At 44.3% G+C, this 19891-nt stretch overlaps 1 protein-coding gene across 1 annotated transcript in view; it reads left to right on the top strand.

Moving 5' to 3' along the window:
• Positions 1 to 1955: 1955 nt before the first annotated feature.
• LOC146198140 (arylsulfatase B-like) overlaps positions 1956 to 19891 on the top strand; it is a 78586-nt gene continuing 60650 nt past the window's right edge. Inside the window, exon 1 of the mRNA XM_084593472.1 lies at positions 1956 to 2118. The gene's annotated coding sequence lies outside the window, so the exon portion shown is untranslated. The remainder of the gene's footprint in view (positions 2119 to 19891) is intronic.

Raw genomic sequence — 19891 nt, 5'->3', positions numbered from 1 at the left:
CGCCTGACATATATATGTAAAGCATATTTATCAATGAATATGTGCGGCGCATTTCCAGACGAACCCACACGTCTAGGAGGCGAGTCGCCTCATCGGGGTGAACGTCTTATCCACCCCCCCCCCCCCCCATCCTGTCGAATGGCAGAAGTAAAAAAAAAAAAAAATTCCAAGTGCTGGTGACGGGCTGAGCCGCGTAAGGCAGTGTGATGATGCCATCGGGACATGGTTCATTTTGTAAATTGAGAAGAAAAACGCAAAATCACAGGCACGACATCATTACTTCCTGAAAACATCTATCAGGGCTCTAAGTAGAGGCGGCAAGTATTAAAACGAATACGCGTGTAGTTGCGTTGCGATACATGCATGTGATGGGCAAGTCATAAGCAAACATTTTGAGAGGCTTTATATTTCGACGTCCGTGCACGCGCTGCATTGTCTGCGCCGTACGGAAAGAAGAAGGGAAAAAAGAAGAGACATGGAAGCGCAGAATGATATACGAGAACCATAGTGATGCCACGGGGAAAAAGAAAATAAAAGAAGAAAAATAATTAACTATAGAATATATGCCCGTTGATGACCTTGCACGCACTCACCTGACACAAAATAATTGTATGCCTCCAGGGACCTGTGTCCCTGGACGGTCTCTGCAGTGAGCGACTCGGAGAAAAAAAATCAAATACACTAGAATTTTCGCCTTTCCCACTGGCGGCAGAGTGCCCGCGACAGTACGGAAGATTGTTTCAGGCATAGCAAATGGGTCCGGGTGCACAACGCTGTCAGTGTACAGCTTTTCTTTGTAGCGCTGTTTATCCGATTCTGAGAAGCTTTTCACGTAGTCCGACATTGATGCGGTGCACACTACATTCCCTTGTACGTACTGCAAGTCTGACGACTTACGGGACTATTCACAGCAAGATAAACTGATCGCGCACAGTTGCAGACGACCATGCATCACCGGCGCTGTCGCTAGCAGACGCTCCTGATCTGGGGGCTGCCGGTGCGCTGTCGTCTGCTGCAAAACCCTCGTTCGGCCCATATTACCGCATGGCGTTCGACAACTGCTTTAATATGTGGTTCTGTCTAAGATTTATCACTTGAAAGACAGTATTATAAAGCTAATTTACCTCATGCGGCAGCATATCAGACTGTAAACAAAACTGTGCGATTCGCTGCACCCAGCTTGCCTCTTGGGGGTGTCCGGATTCACAACAAAGATTATTCGAGGAGTTGTAAAAATAGATTGCCTCCGCAGTGACGCGTCATATTTTGTCGCACATTTTTTTAAAGCGCTGGTCAATGTTTAACGACCGGCCACCACTTCTGGTGCTCTGCGAAATGAGAAAACTGTTGCGGTAAGTTGTGTTTCTATGGGTTGCCCTCTCAACTCGCGCCCCCATACGTCTCGCGGCGTTTTAAATATACTTCGCCCCGGTAATGAGATTTCATATTTTCACGGTCTGTTTTAGAATGTTCATAGTTTCTTTGTACCGAATGACGACATCATAGGTGTCCCCGTGAAACGAGAAAACTGGTTTGGAATATTTCGGGGCATGTATTCCTACGCGGGATAGCCCTATTTTTCACCCCCATTCGGCCAAATTCCTTTAGTTGTAAACACGGCGTTGTCTATAGACCCGTGTGTGGGAATTCGCAGCACATTGAATGCCCAACCAAGTTTCTGTGCATGAGCGGTCATTGAAAGATGGGCTCCGAGAAACAGGTTGCTTTTATCTAAATGTGAGTACGCGTACAGTCCCCACATAAGTGACGAATGCTGCATTAAGTATTATTGCCGCGTAGCAAAAATCAGACAAGCCTTCTCAGCCTACATGGCCACGCGCCTTGTGTAAAGTCATAAAAAGCAAGAACTGGTTCCTGCGAGTTTTCAGATACGCTATCGCCGCCCTTTGCCAGCATGCTGTCCGTGTGCTTTGCGATAGCCGCCGCAGACGAACGACTGCCTCACTGTGTCTGTGAATGTGATCGTACTATAACTCATAAAAAATAGTAGCATTGTCCGTCGCACTGACAAACAGCTCCGTCAGTTGAAGTGTTACTAAGCTGCCACGTATGGAGTTTTCCATGCACTGAAAACCACAACTGAGTAACATTGCCAAGGTAAGAGCACGAGCCTGCATAGTCTGGGTCTTTACGGTCACCGTGTGCTTAATTTGTTTTACTGATATGGTTATTTTTTGTGTGTGCTATAAACAATAACGAGTGATATCGTAGCAAATAGCCCATCTCAAAAACAGTTGACCCTGAGGTTTCCAAGGCAGATAGTTAATACGCGCTTACAAGGGTTCGACGTTACTTATTCTTAGTTCGTTTTGTGCTGAGCTTAAGCATAATCGAGCCATCTTGACATGGCAAAGGCGGGAGGATAGCTAGGGGACTTTCCACAACCTGTGCAAGATCTCATGTCGTAGCGGGTCTGTCGAGGCTGCGGAAGGTGGCTCACCGGTCATTGTAAGAATGCACTACTCTACTGGGTCTCCAAAGGCGTCCCTAAAGGCAAACAATCAATTTAAACAACTCGATAAAAAGGGCAATACGAATTCGGCTGCAAGGAGAGCGTTCTCGCTAACGTTTCTTAAAATTACCACTCTCTGATAGCACAAATTGGACTTACAGCGTACGAACGAATATAATTCAGCCTAGCGTAAGCGACACTAGATACGGTGACTGAAGCATAAAAATAAATGGCTGCAACATAGGCGGCATCACATAATTTACACAGAATATTGAATACGTACTTCATGCTGTCTAGGCTTGTCGGCTAATAATTTCAGAGAGTTTCTTTCACAGTGCAAGGTTGCGGCACTGAGAAGACAATGCAAGTACTACAAGTACTACGTGCAGTGCGTAGTGTTATCATGCACAGATACAGGACATGTATAACAATACGACAGGCACTCTAACATGGGGTCATGAACGCATGGTGATAAAACACCGGCACAGACAGCGCCGACCAGCGGGCCATTTCTAACTCTCCTGCATAAACCACACGACAATATTGTAACGGACAGAAGAGATGACACAAACTTCAACACATTTCCAGCTCCGTGAGCGCGTTTGTCTTTTTTCTTGTATGGCATACATTGTCTTGCGTTGTCAGTGCATGTAAAGAAAGCAGTGTGACAACAAAATGCTGCATTAAATACTGCACAAGCCGATCTCTACGATTAGTGATAAAATTTGATATCAACGTCTATACTGGGTCGCTCACAGAGCGCTACGCCGACTACTTAGTCTGAACATTATAATCGCCTTGATTTAAATGTGAGGTCATGCTAAGGTTGAAGGAAATGGGTCAGATCATCGAAGTGTCGGCGGAATTAACAGCCGCGCGCCCTCGATTCTCTGGCAAAATCCAACGTCAGCGAAAGACGCTGCGCAATATAGCAAATAGGTGGACCAGAACAGGTAAACTGTACAATCTTGCCCCAACCCCGCCCGTTACTCAACCCAGAAAACGCAAACGTTCTTCGAAAAATTCGAATTAGCGCTCTTGTGAACCCACTAACGGCACTTTCGGTGGCATGACACAGCTCATTGTCCCGCTGTGGGGAGATCCGATGCAAAGAAAATTATGTATTGATGTGGTGGTAATAATATCTCTCCTTATTTTCCTTACCCTCCCCATCTTTCCCGGAGTATTTGGATTTACTTGGGCTTGTCATATAAACAGTGAGCATTAACAAAGCAGCCCCCTTTCCCGCTACCTTTTTTTCTTTTTTTTCTTTTTTTTTCTTTTTTTTTTTCCCCTGTGGGCCTTGGCGTTTTCCATAAAAATTTTCCTCCGCTAGCGCCGTTCCGTTGCACTACGAAATACTTTTTTTTTTTTCTGAAACACATTTCTGGTATTTTCATGCAATTTTTGGCGCAGCGAGAACGACGAAGGCTAAATAAGATGTGAATGAAGCGATACAAAAATGTGTTCTTTTCTCATTCAGCGCGCCCCCAAAGGCTAGCTCCCAGGACACGACCGTTGCTTTTGGGGGCTTCACGCTCAGGGGTCCGATGCGTCATCCAGCATCGTATAAGTAATAACCTGACGCCGTTAGAAAGCTATTTAGTGAATTTATTTCATTAGCTACTTAATTATCCTGTTGTCACCAGAGTAGCGGACGTCCACCGTGGGTGATATTTGGTTACTGAACTGACTTTCTATTTGCAACTTTCTAGGTTAAAGGATTTTTGCAAATGTTCGTAGAAACACCACCCGGGTAGCCTGCAAACAAGAGTCGATAACATAACGCCATCGAAGTGTTAACAGCAGAGATGACGACACACAGCCCCGTATTACGATACCAATTAAACGGTTGTTGCCAACAGCGCGCCCAGATTAAAGCGTGCACACGGCAACAATGTATGACAGTGATCAGCGTGACGTTCCGGATTAATTGTAACGCCGCTGTTTAATGGGTACAAAATGAGAGAAGGGGAGCCGGCTTCGCTCATGTTTCTGGTTTCAAATGTTCACATTGGAAACATATAGGGCTGACGTAAACACACTGATGAAAAAAAAAAAAAAAGAATCGAGCTTTAGAGCAGCCATTAAACTTACTGCGATATATATAGTTACTGAAAAGACGGGCAAAACGTAACGCAAACTTACAAATCAAAGCCATTATTTTTTCACCTGCATAATTAAAACTATACTGCTTAATTACTTTTTACTGTCTAGGCATCGCTCTCCAGATAAGTGTTAGACGGCAAAATTCAGAGTAATTTAAATCTTCAAACGTGCATTTTGCCTCGCCTCGTGGGGTAAAATGGCAGTGCTCGAGGCAAAATGAGACGCTCTCGCAAACTAAACATATTACATGCACATGAAGTTGGCACCATGGACACTTGATAATTTTGGAGGCCTTTTTCAATGGAAGATGTAAACCCAGGTTCTGTTATGTTCCATGGCCCATTATACGCATATGAAGGAAGCTAACAGCCACTAAACTAATGAAAGCACAGGTGACGGTTTCTGTTATTAATTTTTGATGTTGATCAATTTCCCATTAATTCTTTTAGAGGATTCTCGCACAGCTCGCGCCATCACCCTTCGATAATATTCCACGTGACATTCGCGGTAATATAGGGCATACAATGTCATCGCTGTAGACGAAGGTGGCCCTGGCGAACATTCTAAAGGTCAGCTCACAGTTATATATTTAATCAATTTATAGCTGTACATGACTGATTATAAAAGAAGATAAAGCAGTCACGTGCCGCTAGTGGCATCAGAATACACGGCATCCTAATTTCGCGTACTGCTGTACCAACTGAGCTGCAGTGGCGACTGCTCAATCTTCTTCTTTCAGAAGTACTTACTTTAATAATAATAATAATAATAATAATAATAATAATAATAATAATAATAATAATAATAATAATAATAATAATAATAATAATAATAATAATAATAATAATAATAATAATAATAATAATAATAATAATAATGATAATCAATATTTAAATTCTGTGCGCAGGAACAACCATGTGGTCTTCGTGCTGCAGCACAAATAAAAAAAAAGAATGAAAATGCACGCACACGTTTTACACACACAGATAGAACACAAAAAGAAGAAATAAATAACACATAAAATGAAACTAAGACGAAAAATGTCACGGAAAGAAAGAAATCAATGAGTAACATCACTTATATACACAGTGAGAGAATTGTTGAGCACATCGCGAAAGAAGAAACAACATATATAGATAGAAAAGAACAACAAATAACTGAAATTGATTAGAGTAATATAGAAATGTACATAAAATAAAGAACCATTCCAGGCGCAGCAAGTGCGTCGTTCTTAAAACAGCCTAGAGATACAGGAAAATACAATAAAGAACTAGAATTGAACGCGGGACAGTAAGATTCGAATATAAAGTTTAATGTTAAAATATAAATAAGAAACGGATAAAAAGCAGTTCAAGATAAAGACAGCATTGAACAGGAGAAAAAGCAAAATATTTAGTAAATACAATATTTTAGGCTAGAAAGAGGGAGTTATATGTGATAAAGTACTATTTAGAATACGACGCTACGAACACCCAATATAAATGAACTGAGCGAGTTTTGGAAGATGTCAAGGTGAGGACAAAAAGAGTTAAATAACCATTGCATTCTGTCCAGAGGGGAATGGGAATGAAGAGATGAAGAAACTTGAAATGGTCTGAATTCCTTCATGCTCTTTCGCGAAACGCGCAGCAGGATTTACTCTAAGAGTTGAGGGCACATAATGTGGCCATGAAGGAGTTTGTACAGAAAAATTAGAAAAATGATATAAACTCTGACACGACGGCAGTGAAGAGAAGGAAGATTCAGTTGGGTGCTCCTGGTGGAGCGAGAGGAGGAAGTTGCTCAAGGAAAGCGATATCGAAATTTCCGTAAAAATATTTTTGTACTCTGTCAACCTGTACAAGTTCGATTTCTAAGTGCCATTTCAAACAACCGACGCGTACTCCAAGAGCGGCAAGCATATGGACAGGTACAGTTTTAAGAACGAAAGTGGAGTACGGAACTCTCTCAAAAGTCTGCAAACGAATCCGAGTGTGCGCATAGCCCGCTGAGCAATGCGTTTAGTATGAGAGGAGAAGCTGGAGGGGGCGGTCAAAACGTACATCAAGGTCATTAATTTCATTAACCCTGTCCAACAGCACAGTGTTCACAGAAAAATGGTAGAGAAAGCTGTGTGTTTTACGAGTAAATGAGACAACCCTAGTTTTGGAAGAATTGAGGGTAAGTCGATTCTTCGCACACCAATCAGAAAAAGCAGATATGTCCGATTGCAACAACAAGCAATCTTGAAAAGAATGTATTACCTTGAATATTTTTATATCATTAGCATAAAGAAGAAACGAGTGTTCTTGATCGCCGAGGAAACATCAATAATAAAAACGGAGAAGAGAAGCGGTTAATACTGAACCTTGAGGAACTCCACTGGTTTCAGAGTAAACGAAGGAGGTCTATCCATTGAACCCGCTGAAGGCAGCATGTAAACGCGGTTGTGTTGAGTCGGGGCACGGTGAGAGAGGACAGTACGGAAAACGCGAGATGCGCGGGGGAAAACCGGAATCTGGTGCCGTCTGCGGCGCCACAGTAATCGCCGCTTGTCGGGTTGGGTTCATGTAAGCCCGGTCGGGTCGTGCCCCCTCAGCTTGACTCCTCAACCCGACCCCCGCTATCGGGTCCATGTAAGCAGGGCTTCCATGATGACAATGTCGATCCTCATCGCTGCTGCTCGTTTCTCGTGTCTGGTTGTGTTTCTTCACTCGCGCTTACTGTGGTATAAGACACCGGATTAGCGACGATTTCTGCAGCAGTATGCTGCACAGATTGTGCCTTGAAGACGCCAGCGAGTTCACGGAACGCTTTGTGCAGCTTTTCCCGCGCCGCCAGCCAGCGAGATGCTTAGCTTCGCCGGGCTAACATGGAGGTGTGCGACGCATCGGCACCCCCGCCACCGCTTGCTCACCGCCCGCTTCTTTACGCGCGCTTGCCGGGATACAAAAGACTCGACTCCATCGACCTTTGCAGCAAAGTGCTGCATGAAACGGTGTTGCAACAAATGTTGACAGCTGCTGTTTCGACGGGTTGACATGTTGATAGGTGACACGGAAGTTTCCTCGGTGTCAATGGACCCTCGTTGGTTCTCTGCTACTTCTCCGCAAGGAATTCGGGGGTATCGAGCCAACATTGCCCAGCGGTGAGTACTTCGGAAATTTATTTGCTCATACCGCAGCAGGAAGGCAATGGCAGTACAGTCGCACCTCGTTACGTATTTATGTCCGGCTGTAAGCATCAACAGTTCTGTGACGCAAAATTTGTCATTTACTTCCTATTAATAATACAGAAACGCTGTCCAGATAGTTATCGCGGCGGTAAAAAATCAGGAGCCATTTGGGCTTAATGTATATTAGTAACATTATAAACGGCAACAAGACAAATATATCCTACACAGATAGGTGGTTTCATTTCGCTTGTTTTAAAAAGACCTGCGACGCAACTCAAGCATGCAGTGCTTATTCTTTTTATTCGTAGCATCGTAAATGGCGATGTCCTAGCGAAATGGGAAATTTGAATCTCAGGCTTCAAAAATATCGCTTTCGGCTTGGTGGGTCAAAACAAGAGTGGATTTTCGGCAGCCGACATAAATGAAGTAGAAACGAGATTTCAGGCTGCCTCTTTGGTTGGCTGGGCGTCCAGTTCAAAAATTTGTAAGATTTGAGTGATGCAAGCTTTTTGCACTGCAGGAAGTGCAAAAAATTGCACATTTTTCTTCGTTTCTTAGTTTCCGGTTGCCAAACTCTTTCGTGCTGCTGTCCAAATCGCCAATACCGAGAAGGGAACAAAGAAGATAAAAATCAATCGACAAGACTCCAGATGAGAATACGGGAGAAGATAAAAACTGATCAACAGACTACAGCCGAGAATGCGAGGGCAAAAAAAAAAAAATAGAATAGAAGACGGGTTGGGAGTGAGGACTTGAGGGCCGTGGTGGACTTCAAATGGACTACAGTAAACCTTCAAGCTTCTCCTGTTGTGTTAAACAGGCCGCTGCGGGTTGTCTAATCTTCCATTGCCTATATGCAATACGCGGCTTTCTTGTTCATTTAGCTAAAATTCTGAAACTGGAATCTAGAGCGCACGGGGAACTTGTTGATTAGAAGAATCGGTAGTGCAAAATCCGTCACAGTGCTCTTTTTAGAGTATGAGACCAGAAAAAAGCAGCGCGAAAGTACTAGTGCGGCAGTAGCAAACTTTGTCTTTTTTTTTTTTTTTTTACTTTTATTCTTCATAAGTAAAAGGTTTCTAAGCGAGGCTTTTTTCGATTCGTCGTATTGCGTCAATGACTGCGAAAAAGCCTATCTATGCTTCTACTATTCTGGAATAAAAAATGTTCAGCAGCTTTCGGCTGACTAGAAAAAAAAAAGATATTAGTCAGTCGATTATTAATAATACTAGTTGATCGCGATAGTAAAGAAGATTAAATCTTTAAAATATTTTTTTCATTAAAATGTATGCTTAATTGGTTATGTGCATTCGACTGAAATCGTACCCTAAGTACCTAATATAATGCAAACTTAAATGTGTGCAGCTGCTTCAACGGATTGTTTTGTTGCGTTTCTTGCAGAAGAAATTTCTTCTAGCGTCTTGTCGTGTAACCTGACATAACAAGGTATACCTGGATGCCGACAAGCAATGATTCTCAAGGTGTCTTCCGCAGCTAAAGTGTGGCATATATGTTTTCTTTCTTTTCCATGCATTTCAGACTGGACAACCAAGAAGAGCGCACGTCAAGGCACTCCATGGTACCTTTGATTATCTAGTACAAACTTCTAAAGGCAGCTACTAACTACTGGGCTGAAATGTTTTGTATCAATGAAAACCTTAATTGAAATCAGTGTTTGTAACTCCATTGATGCACTCGCTCTGGAACACAAAGCCCTAGATTTGGGCTCGTGTGGATGCTGCATTTAAAATGAACTTCCGAATGATGTGAACTATACGCCTTTGGAATCCAGAATGCCATATTACAGCAGCAAGAATTACTTCTAAATATCCCTGTTTAATCTACTTTAAAGGAAGGGACTGAAAAACTTCTAAAGTATTTCACACTCCTATAAGATGCCACGATAACTCGTTATTGACCTGATATTTACTCCAAAATGAACCCATGTGCCAAGAAAAGTAAACTATTTGCTTATTCCAGCACCTTAATTACCTCTTTGTACGAAAGAGTAAAACAGATGCTCCTTTTCTTGAGGTGTAAATAACTACTTTTTCGTGAGTGCGCTAGGCCAGAGACTCTGGCTAGGCTGAGGTTGGTTGGTTGGTTCATAGGAAGGGAAAGGCGCAGTATCTGTCACACTTGCTCTGTGGACACCTGAACCGCGCCGTAAGGGAAGGGATGAAGGTGGGAGTGAAAGTGGATGGAGAGAAAGGGGGGCCGTAGTGGAGGGCTACGGAGTAATTTCGACCACCTGGGGATCTTTAACGTGCGCTGACATCGCACAGCACACAGCTGAGGGCCATTTACTCCTTTCTGGGTGGTTTTACTAGCTCGTTGTGGCACCGCACACCCCCGTGATGGCGGCATACGGGTTTCGCGCCGGCCAACCCGTGAGTGGTACGCCTATACCAAATGTGCAACTACGTTCTGCCGTCCCTTCTCCCCATTTTAGTTTTTTTTTTTTTTTTTGTTTTGCTTTCCGGAATTGGGACTGAAGTTTTCTGCTTTTTCAGCTTGTCTGATTTTGTCAGCGTGTCAATCAGGTGCCCTACGCCGTTCTTTTCTTTATTATGTATGTTTCTTTTTATTTAACTTTATGGCATAGGTACATACTTCGGGCTTTTCTAAATGTTTAGTCGCGAAATAGCGCTAGTGTTGACTCTTTCTCCTTTCTTGGTCCTTATTTTTTGCACTAACTTCATCATGAGCCTGTTAATTTGTCAATAAAAATTGGGCAGACAGACACCCTTAAAGGAGTATAGACACCTAAGTTTTGGGCTCATGTTCTATCTTTTGTAATGATGCGTAAAAATCGCTGTATACGGACCACGACGGGATACTTCATAATCGAATTTCTTTTCTTACCTCTTTTGGTTTCAACAGCAATGCGATGGCTGTGACGTCAGAGTCAAGTATAAGTCACGTGAGGTATGAAAAAGAAAATGGCGACATAATCGTTCCTGTGCCGTTTGAACTCACGACAACGCTAAAGCCAGCTGCCTCAAGAACAGGAATAACAAACGAAGTGTCGGCGATTAGATCGCTGTTTTTAATGTCGCGGGGGTCCTAGACCTTATTGTGACCTCACAAAGAACACTCTGCTGATGAATTCGAAACTGAAAAAAAGTGAGAAAAGATGTGGTTGAAAACCACTTAGCAGTCGAAGGCGAAAACAGCGTGGTTATCCGCGTACAGCAATGTCTTGCGCATCATTACCAAGAAAAATGCCAAGAGAACTTGGTGTCTACTCTTTTAAGACTCCTTACGTGTAAGAATGCGGGCGCATAATAAAATGACTGTCATGACTGTGCCTAACGTTTATACGTACTCTATAGCTTACAGTACGTTACTAGTAATGTGCTGAGTAATGCTAAGTTGCGCGATGTATACTGGTCATTACTATATTTAGAACGTTAGGTTTCAGTATTAATGGTTATACATGTACTAGCTCTTACATACGTTGTGGCGTCGTACACCGACGTGATGATCGCATCCGAATTTCGTTCCATGAACTCGTCGGCACACTAATCAGTGCCAGGCCATATCACCTGTGAATAGGGCCGCGGTGTATGTTGTCGAAGTTGGCACGAGTGACATAGATACAAAGCCCCGCTTTAACCAAGCCGTGCGAGCGTGCCGAACGGCCTATTGTGTCTGACTTGGGATCCAGTGGTTTCGATTCCCATCTCAGATGTGCTGCCCCAAGATGTCAGCTCCTTCAAACTCGGCTATCACACGTAGTCTCGTGACGTCATGCAGTCCCACAAACAGCCGACCAATCAATGTTCTGTCCTCTACCAACTCTCCCAGCCAGAGGTATGACCGTAAAGAGGACCGGACAGGCACACAGACATGCTACCTTCTACCCATTACACAGGTCAAACATCATGCTCGTGCCGGAGGCATGCTCCTCGTTTTTCATGCCATCTATCTACACGCGCTGGCTTTTATTGCGAAAACAATACTACGACAGTCAAAGAGAGACATCGCGTGGCCGCAGCTACGCCGTGAAGAGGCGTGCCTACGGTCTCATAAAAAAAAAAAAATCACCCTGCCATGACATTTGATTTTACGTTACCCCTATGCCACGCGCAGGATCTGCCAATTCAGATCGCTCCTTTCATATGGGAGGGTGGTATCAGAATCAGCCTGCCAGAACTGTTTGCATTCTCGTAGCCCCTGCGACACGCAGGCACGTCCATACGACTTGGTTGAAGAGTGACTTAATATGTGGGCCGGTAGCTTATGCTCTCGCTCCATACCCTTAAAGGATGAGATTAAGTATCCCCAATAATGTAGCATCTTACAATGATAGGGCGTGATAGGGGAATAATGCAGCAGGCAAAAAAAGCTTCGATCCGCCGTTGCTTTCGCAATTCAACTAGGGTTAACCAAAGCTAAACCACAACTAATGTTTCTTGTAATGGGCTATCAGGCTTTCGCACTAACAGTTTTGATAAGCGACCTAAAAAGTCGAAGAATAAAAGTTTAAACTCCCCATTAAATGGACACTGAAAAAGTAATTGCGGTAATATTCCAATGCAAGAACTCCCCAAAGGGTGTATTTGGGAGTATTCGAGTCAATATTAAAAGATTTGTGTGGCGTCTTTAATTTACAAAACATTTTTAAAATTTGCTTCTGGCGACCAGCCGCAGCCGTGGCTGAGCGGCTCGTGGCTGAGGTAGTGTAGTGGAGATGTTGGAAGAGTTGAAAGTGTGCTATAGTTCAGTATAGTGTGTTTGGGACGGCGGGTTGGTTTGTGGGGTTTAACGTCCCAAAGCGACTCAGGCTATGAGAGACGCCGTATAGTGGAGGACTCCGAAAATTCCGACCACCTGGGGTTCTTTAACGTGCACTGACATCGCACAGCACAAGGGACGCTACTCCGTTTCGCCTCCATCGAAACGCAGCCGCCGAGGCAGGGATTCGATCCCGCCTCCTTGGGCACAGTAGTCGAGCGCCGTAACCACTGCGCCACCCCGGCGGGGCAGTTTGGGACGACCGGGATAATAGCTCCATCAAGGGAGAACTTCGCTAACAAATAAGCCCCCTTCTCATTAGGTGTGATGCCACTGTGACCAGATACCCAGTGAAAGCGAATTTCTGTAATATGCGGCGGAACAAGTAGAATGCAGGCAACGGCTGAGCGGAGAATCCCTCAAATTTTCGAGCGCTGTTAAGACGGAAGGATGGAAGATGCACTTCTAGAACGATTTTTTTTTTTCACCTGGTACCTCTGAATAAATTCAGTCAGACAAACTCATGGAAAAAGCAATGTAAGCAATATATATCTGTCAAATGTCAGCACACGTGCAGTATATTTAAACTGCAGACAATACTCCTTTCGTATGTGAACTGTGATAGTCGTTTCACATTCGACGACGCCTGTGCTTTGATATATGGCAGGCGCAGGAAATTATTCGTTTTGTGCACAGGCTGCTCAAACATACTTCCTTGTCATCGTTACTGATCGTTACTCTGCTACAGTCCTGGAAAAAATGAAGAATGTACGATCGCTAGAATATGACTCTCTCGGCGTACACCGGTTGTAGCCTGCCTGCTGCTATACTCGGAGCTCTGCGCAGTGGAATAAAAAACGAACTGGCAGAAAAAAAAAAAAAAAAAAGCCTGCACACCAGATGCACTTACTCGCTAAACTGCTGTGATCTTGGGTGGCTTACAAAAAAGTAGCAGCTGCTCTGCGCACTCCATTTGCGCCCGTAACTCTGTTCCGAAAGTTGTGCAGGCACATGCGTGGTCTCCAGCGTTTCCGCTATTGGCGCATTGAATTCAGTTGCCACGGAGACACTTCTATCTAGCGCTTCAAACTTTGCTTTTCAAAATAGTGATAGCGAGGCTTATTGCAAGGCTTTAAGCATGCAGTGCTCGTTTAGAAAATTCAAGGGCTGAGCGGGATGTTTATTTTGTAGCCATGGCTGCTCCTGTTTTGCGAAGCTGACTGTCGCATAGTTATTACTAGCACTATATTGCTAGCCTTCACTTCTCCTAGAGCCCATGTTAATCCTGTCTCGCTTTTGACTTCTTTTTCACCTCTCTTTTATTCTTCTTCCTCTTTCATATTGGCACCTTCTTAATATCTTCCCCTTCATATTCCCGTAATAATTTGCGCCTGTTTGTTTTTGTCTTTTTTGTTTTACCTTTCGGTTCCTTTGATCCTGATAATTGTTTTCACCAAGGATTTATTGCTTTCAAATTCCGCTTATATATTTGAGGATAGCTCGCCAACATAAGCATCCTTCCTGTAACAATGGATTTATGGCAACGAAAGAGAACGAAAATATAAATACTGTGCCGGCAAACCAAAAAACTACATTGACCTCTGTGCCACGTAGGCAGAGGCCTGTCATGTTTTTCCGGAAATATATCTAAATAAAATATATCATGGTTGCAGGAAACTTATTTCTTGCACCATGAATGTGCTGCCCTCAGTTTATATCGCGCCAAAAATACACCTCGCGGGGTGACTAAGGGGGGAGAATCGATTGCATGATATAATTTTAATCATGATCATCAACAAAAACCAAGTTTAGCCGACTCCAGAGTAAATTCTTCTCCCCATGATCTTTAATTGCTTTTGTCCACCCCATCGCACATCTCGCTGTACTAGACTCTACCGCCTCATCAAGACATTATTTCACACGTACGACGAGCAACACAGATAAAAATATTGCTACGTTCCAAGCACCGCGCGGCCGTTGTCTCTAGAGGAGCGCTGGAACTGGACTCTGATATCAGTACTGAAAGCAGACCTGATTTTCGGGTTCTCGCCCAAGCGTACTTTCACGGCTTATTGGGTTTGACGTGAAACTGGTTGCTCTTGCTCGTTCCAACTTGCTCGGGTAGGTCAGGGCAGGTTGCTCTTCGAGAAACACCAAATATCCTTCAGTATACCTAAAATATATCGGCTCCCTTTCTCGCATCTATGGCGGCGAGAAATATTTTAAGCAGAATAGGAGGCACGCGTGAACAGTGTTGCTAACTATAGAGGCGTATGAAATTTCGACGGAAATTCCGACCTCGCTTTCAAAGGAAAATTCATTGTTAGAGCCTTGACTGCCATGAGCAGCCTTTTGTGTTGGATGGAACCTTTACCGCCACCTTTGTAAGACGCAGCTCGCGTCCTATAAGGGTGCGCGTCCAACACGGCTGAAATTTTTAATAGAGCTGCTTTTCTGTCCACTCGGTACAATTTAAAGGAAGATGATAATCTGCCCTGTGCATCATCTGGCCTGCTCCACGTTAATTTCTCATTTTAGTTTCCGTCGGGATATCTTCAACTCCCTCTTGGTTTAAGTTTAAAACGTTAGCGCTATGAATGCAACAAAGCTGCCGCCTTAGCATCGGTGTTGGGTCTTACTCTGAAGCCAAATCTCGAGGCTGCTAAACCATTAATGCCCGGTTTTTATGATTAGATGCCAAGCAGGCAGGCAGAACACGGTGTGTGCGACGTTAACCTAGAAACATGTAGCATTTTCCTTTTTTACATGTTTTTTTTTTAATTTTGCTGATTTAAAGGCTATACGTCCTCTACCGCTGCCAGGATTCGGTTCGCCCACGTAGGAAAGAAGGCATTCGGCTATGGATGGATCACGGCATAATAGAAAACAGAATGCTGGGACACATAGCACAGCTGCCGTATGCAGCGCTTCATGAGTCAATCCAACGAGTGACAGTTGAACTGAATTTTGGTGGGAGTCGGAAGAGGAGATGAACTGTTTGATATATATATATATATATATATATATATATATATATATATATATATATATATATATCAATTTATTTTGTATTTAATCACGTTTTGTTAATCAGGTGTGTCATTTTTTTTTTTCAGTTCTGTTGATAAGAAAAACAGAAATCACTTGTTAAAGACGCGCTGCGGTCACGCCCTCGTCGCTCCCGGGAGCGGTGGAGGCGGGGCGTCGAAACTGGAGAACAGGTGGCTGTGACGTCGATTTGGGAATTCCAGGCGGCCGGCTAGGCCGGGAGCATTTTACACGCTTGCTTCGCTCCGCTTTAGGAATCTACGCATCAGCGCAGTCTGCTGCTGGTGCCGTTTGTTTTTTCCAGTTTTATCCTTCTGTGCTGAAGGTTCCGCGTGTTCAAAGATCCCATGAGGTAAACCAGCAGATACGCAGCTGTTGCGGAGTGGCGCTCCGCGCTGTTCGACGGCCTCCGACTAGTGAGCCTTCCGCAAGCTGTCCGTGGATCCCTTGCGCTAGCGTCAAGAAAGCGTGCCCAAATTTATTGCTGTCTTAAATAATAAGCGCAGGCGTAACGGAGTGTCCAAAATTAACCCTTATTTATTGAGGCTCGCTGACCCATACCGAGATGCTGGTAGGATAACTGCGATACAGGCAAGTTTCTATTCATAGCTGTGTAGCGGCAGTCACCGCTGCCGTCGCTGCTCATCCGAACTTCTTGTATACGTATACATTAGCTCATCTTCTCAGGCGGCGCCGTGATAAATGATATCTTCATTTCATTGTGAGACAAAGTTATTTGCAGTAGGCAGTTCTACGAGTAGCCCATTTACTACCGCGCTGCTCAATTTCCAAGCGTCGTCTGCTGTGGCACCGATACGAAACGAAGCATAAGCCTAGCGTCGTCGAGGGAGCGCGCTCGTCCAGAGCGCTCGTCCACCACGCTCGCTGCATGCACCGTTCCGGTAAACTCGCTTCATCCGGCGCTGCAGGCGCTGCGAACATGTCTGATTTCATGATGCGGTTGAAGCCGGACCATTTTCGGCGTTGCGTTGAACAGCGCACCGCTCAACCTAGCTGCAAAGATATACATACCATTTTAGTTTCGATGCCTGGGCGCAGCCATTTTCATTTTATGGTGGCGCCCCGTATGAGCCAGACAGGGAAAGTCCGCGCGCATTCCACCCGATGCCATCTTGGGCTGTGCGTGCGCCGTTGGTGCTGTGGTAGCGGCAGTATACAAAGGCTACTGCACGCTGCTCGTGGAAGCTGTCCGGCATCATGGTACTATTTTGTGTTTCGTTTGAGTGCGACAACAAACCGTACCATCCGTTTTGCATGGCGAAAGCTGTTAATTTTCACCAACAGTAGCGGCCACGGGGGCTGCGAAAGACTGAGCTCGGCTTCCATAGGCCGAACTTTCATTATGATGAGAGTCACAGTTAACTACGATGATGTTTCTGTTTACAGTTATATTTCACACTTCAAATGGTAACGGCAAACACAAACGCACAGTGACTGAATCGTACCGACAGGCTTCGAACGCAGAATTAACTACAAAAAATGCTTTGCAAATATCGCCGCTCTGATTGCGACCAATTTCATGTCTTGTATTTTCTTTTGACAGTGCCTATTCGATATTGCGCTGCCTTAATCGTGTCCCATTAAAGGATTTGAAGCTTGTTATACATGAGCAGCGTGCACCGCGATCACAATGCTAACCGCTGCTATCGCGAATCAGGCGAGTGTTGGTGTTTCTGGCGCGACGGAGCCGGAGTGCGAAGAGCGTATGATGAACCTGGCTCGCTTCAACAACTTACTTTCTCCAGAGGTGGGCAACCTCATGAGGTTTCGACCTCATGAGGTCGACCTCAACCCCAAATTACCTCAACCTCACGGAGTGAGGTGAGGTTGAGGTGAGGTCGGTGACAGCTCGAAATTTTTTGAGTGAGGTCACGAAATTGGACCTCGACCTCACGCGTGAGTTTGAGGTTGAGTGAGGTCGTCATTGTGTGAGGTCGAAATTGTGAGGTCCAGACTTTTTGCTGTTGCCGCGGCTTTCTTCGAAGAGCGTCCCTTTTGACGCGGAGCTCGAGCGTACTGCCGCGGTGTGCCCGCCGTCTTTCGGTGTTTGGTTACCCCCCAATCGGACGACCGGATGCGGCAGCCCCTGCCCAGCTTTCAGCATTCCACCGTAATGTCCGCAGCCCGAGACCGCTTCCCTCTGGTATACTTGGAAGGAGATATTTTTTTTTATTTTTTTACTTCACGATCTCCTCATGCCCCCCGCCAGCCACCCCTGTTTCCTCTGACTTGTTTGTGCCGATGCTTGCGGCAGGCTCAAACACCCAGGAGCGCACAAAGCACATAACTCACGTTGACCTGCGGTGCTTCTGTCGGAGGCCGCAAAGAAAGCAGCAAACTGAAGCAAATTGTCTTTACGCAGACGGCGCGGAGCAGAACTGTGTCTTGTGCATGCTCGTTTCCAGGCGCTATAATGACTGCTGCCTTACATTCGATAAAGAACCCTGCTGTACATTATACGGAAACTTAACAGAAAATGGTGCAGCGAAATTGTTAGGGGACGTGATGCTGACAGATAAAAAAAAAAAAAAACATGAACAAACCAGAAAAACCGGCACAATACCATCTGGGCATTTTATCGAAGTCCTCCCTTTCGAATTGTACGTCATCGTTCTATATTTCGGTCCTGTAAATTTATATTCTTGTATTTTCCAGAACAACCTCTCTTTGGTCTTGTGCAGCTTGTTTCTTACACAGATTCACAGGTGGCCCCGAACAACTGCAATGGGATGAAATGGATGGCACATCTTATAAGACGCAACTGGTATACAGGAAAACTCATGCGCATGTTAACCATTTGCCAAGATAGAAGAGACAAAAAAATATATGGGGCTTGTATGCAGTCAAGCGCAATGAAAAAAAAAAAAAAAAAGATTTCGCTCCGCCAAGGCCCTTTATTTCTCTCTCAAATTCTATTGAAATTAAGCAATGCAGGAGGAAGGAGGAGAGTAAGGGATTCTTAACTTCATAATATCAAGTTTTTCTTGAAATCTCTTATTCAGGCGCATAAAAAAAAAAAAAGAGAACAGCGTTCTCCTACATGTTTTTATGAGCTAGAAAGTATTGAAATGGTTTCCGGCTGGACATTTTGGTGTCTAGACGGACGAATTGGTGTGGCGAACTGAACGTATCTGTTTTGTGCTCCCGTCTGCTCGAGACGGACAAATCAATCGGATGAAAATATTTGTGGCCAGATGTCGGAATAATTTTTTCAGATATTTGTTTTTTTCTTTAAAAAATCAAGTTTAATGTACGTGATGTGAAGCCAATTACATGCTAGCACTGAGGAATGCCGTATTAAGTCGATGTCTCAAACCTTCTATAAGCTCTGGGAAGCGCAGTTCTCTTCTGTTTTTAGTGTGCGATATTTGTTATTACTTTCGTCAACATGGTATTTGTTTATATATATTTTCTTGTATGTCAATTAAGTTCGTACACTGCCGAAAAGAGAACAGGCTTCTTCCCTCACATTAAGCTCTTTTTCAGAGGCCCATAGCCCAACCCTCCTTTCCACTTACCCGCGCGGTCATTTAGTTTTTTTTTTCTTTTTCTTTCGCAAATATTGGAAAGCGCGATCTAGTCTCTGAAAGCGGAGCTGGCACACATACGCCATTGCCGTTTGGTGTGTATTGGTAACAGTTGGGCATTCACCGCATGAGCAAAACCAGATGCCTACAGACCATGCATGGCAAAATTACTTTTGAAAAGGAATTAAATTACATTACTAATTACTTTGCTGAAAATCTAAGAAGAGTAATTAAATTACATTACTCATTACTGCTCCTAAAAAGTCATGAAATTGCATTACGATTACTTCTACTGAGAAATTAAATTACTTTTAAATTACTTTCTAGTTTCCATCCATGCAAAAACTAATCAAAGCTAATAAACAAAACAAAAGCTTGTTCTTCGGACGCGAAGGACACACATTCTTTCGTCTTCCCGCCAAATTCTGTCCCAGAGAGCTATTCCTTCCCTCTCTCCTACAGCACGGGCAATTACAAAAAAAAAAAAAAAAAAAAAAAAAAAAAAAAAAAAACCACGTGGTCGAACAGTCGTGAAATGACCGGCGAACCCAGCGTCTTGCTGGCACGGAGCTGTCTCCGCCATTTGAAGGGCCCGAAGAAGCTAGGTTATTTATTGCTTCCGCAGTCCCAAGAATCGACGTCGGCACATTTGGGCTCACTGCTCAGTAATGCTCAAGCCACGGTGCCTCACGTCATGGACCCTTCCGCCTATCTCCCCCAGCCCCAATCCTCCCTCGTGGTGTTGAGTATAACCAGGCACCACTGTGCACTAGCCGACGCAGCAGGGAGTGCCGCTGCTCCGCGCTCGCAACTAGTTTT

The sequence above is a fragment of the Amblyomma maculatum genome, chromosome 2 (assembly GCF_055883805.1).
Source record: "Amblyomma maculatum isolate TAMU_Amacu chromosome 2, ASM5588380v1, whole genome shotgun sequence".
Taxonomy (NCBI): Eukaryota; Metazoa; Arthropoda; class Arachnida; order Ixodida; family Ixodidae; genus Amblyomma; species Amblyomma maculatum.
This window is presented reverse-complemented; position numbering and strand designations above follow the sequence as displayed.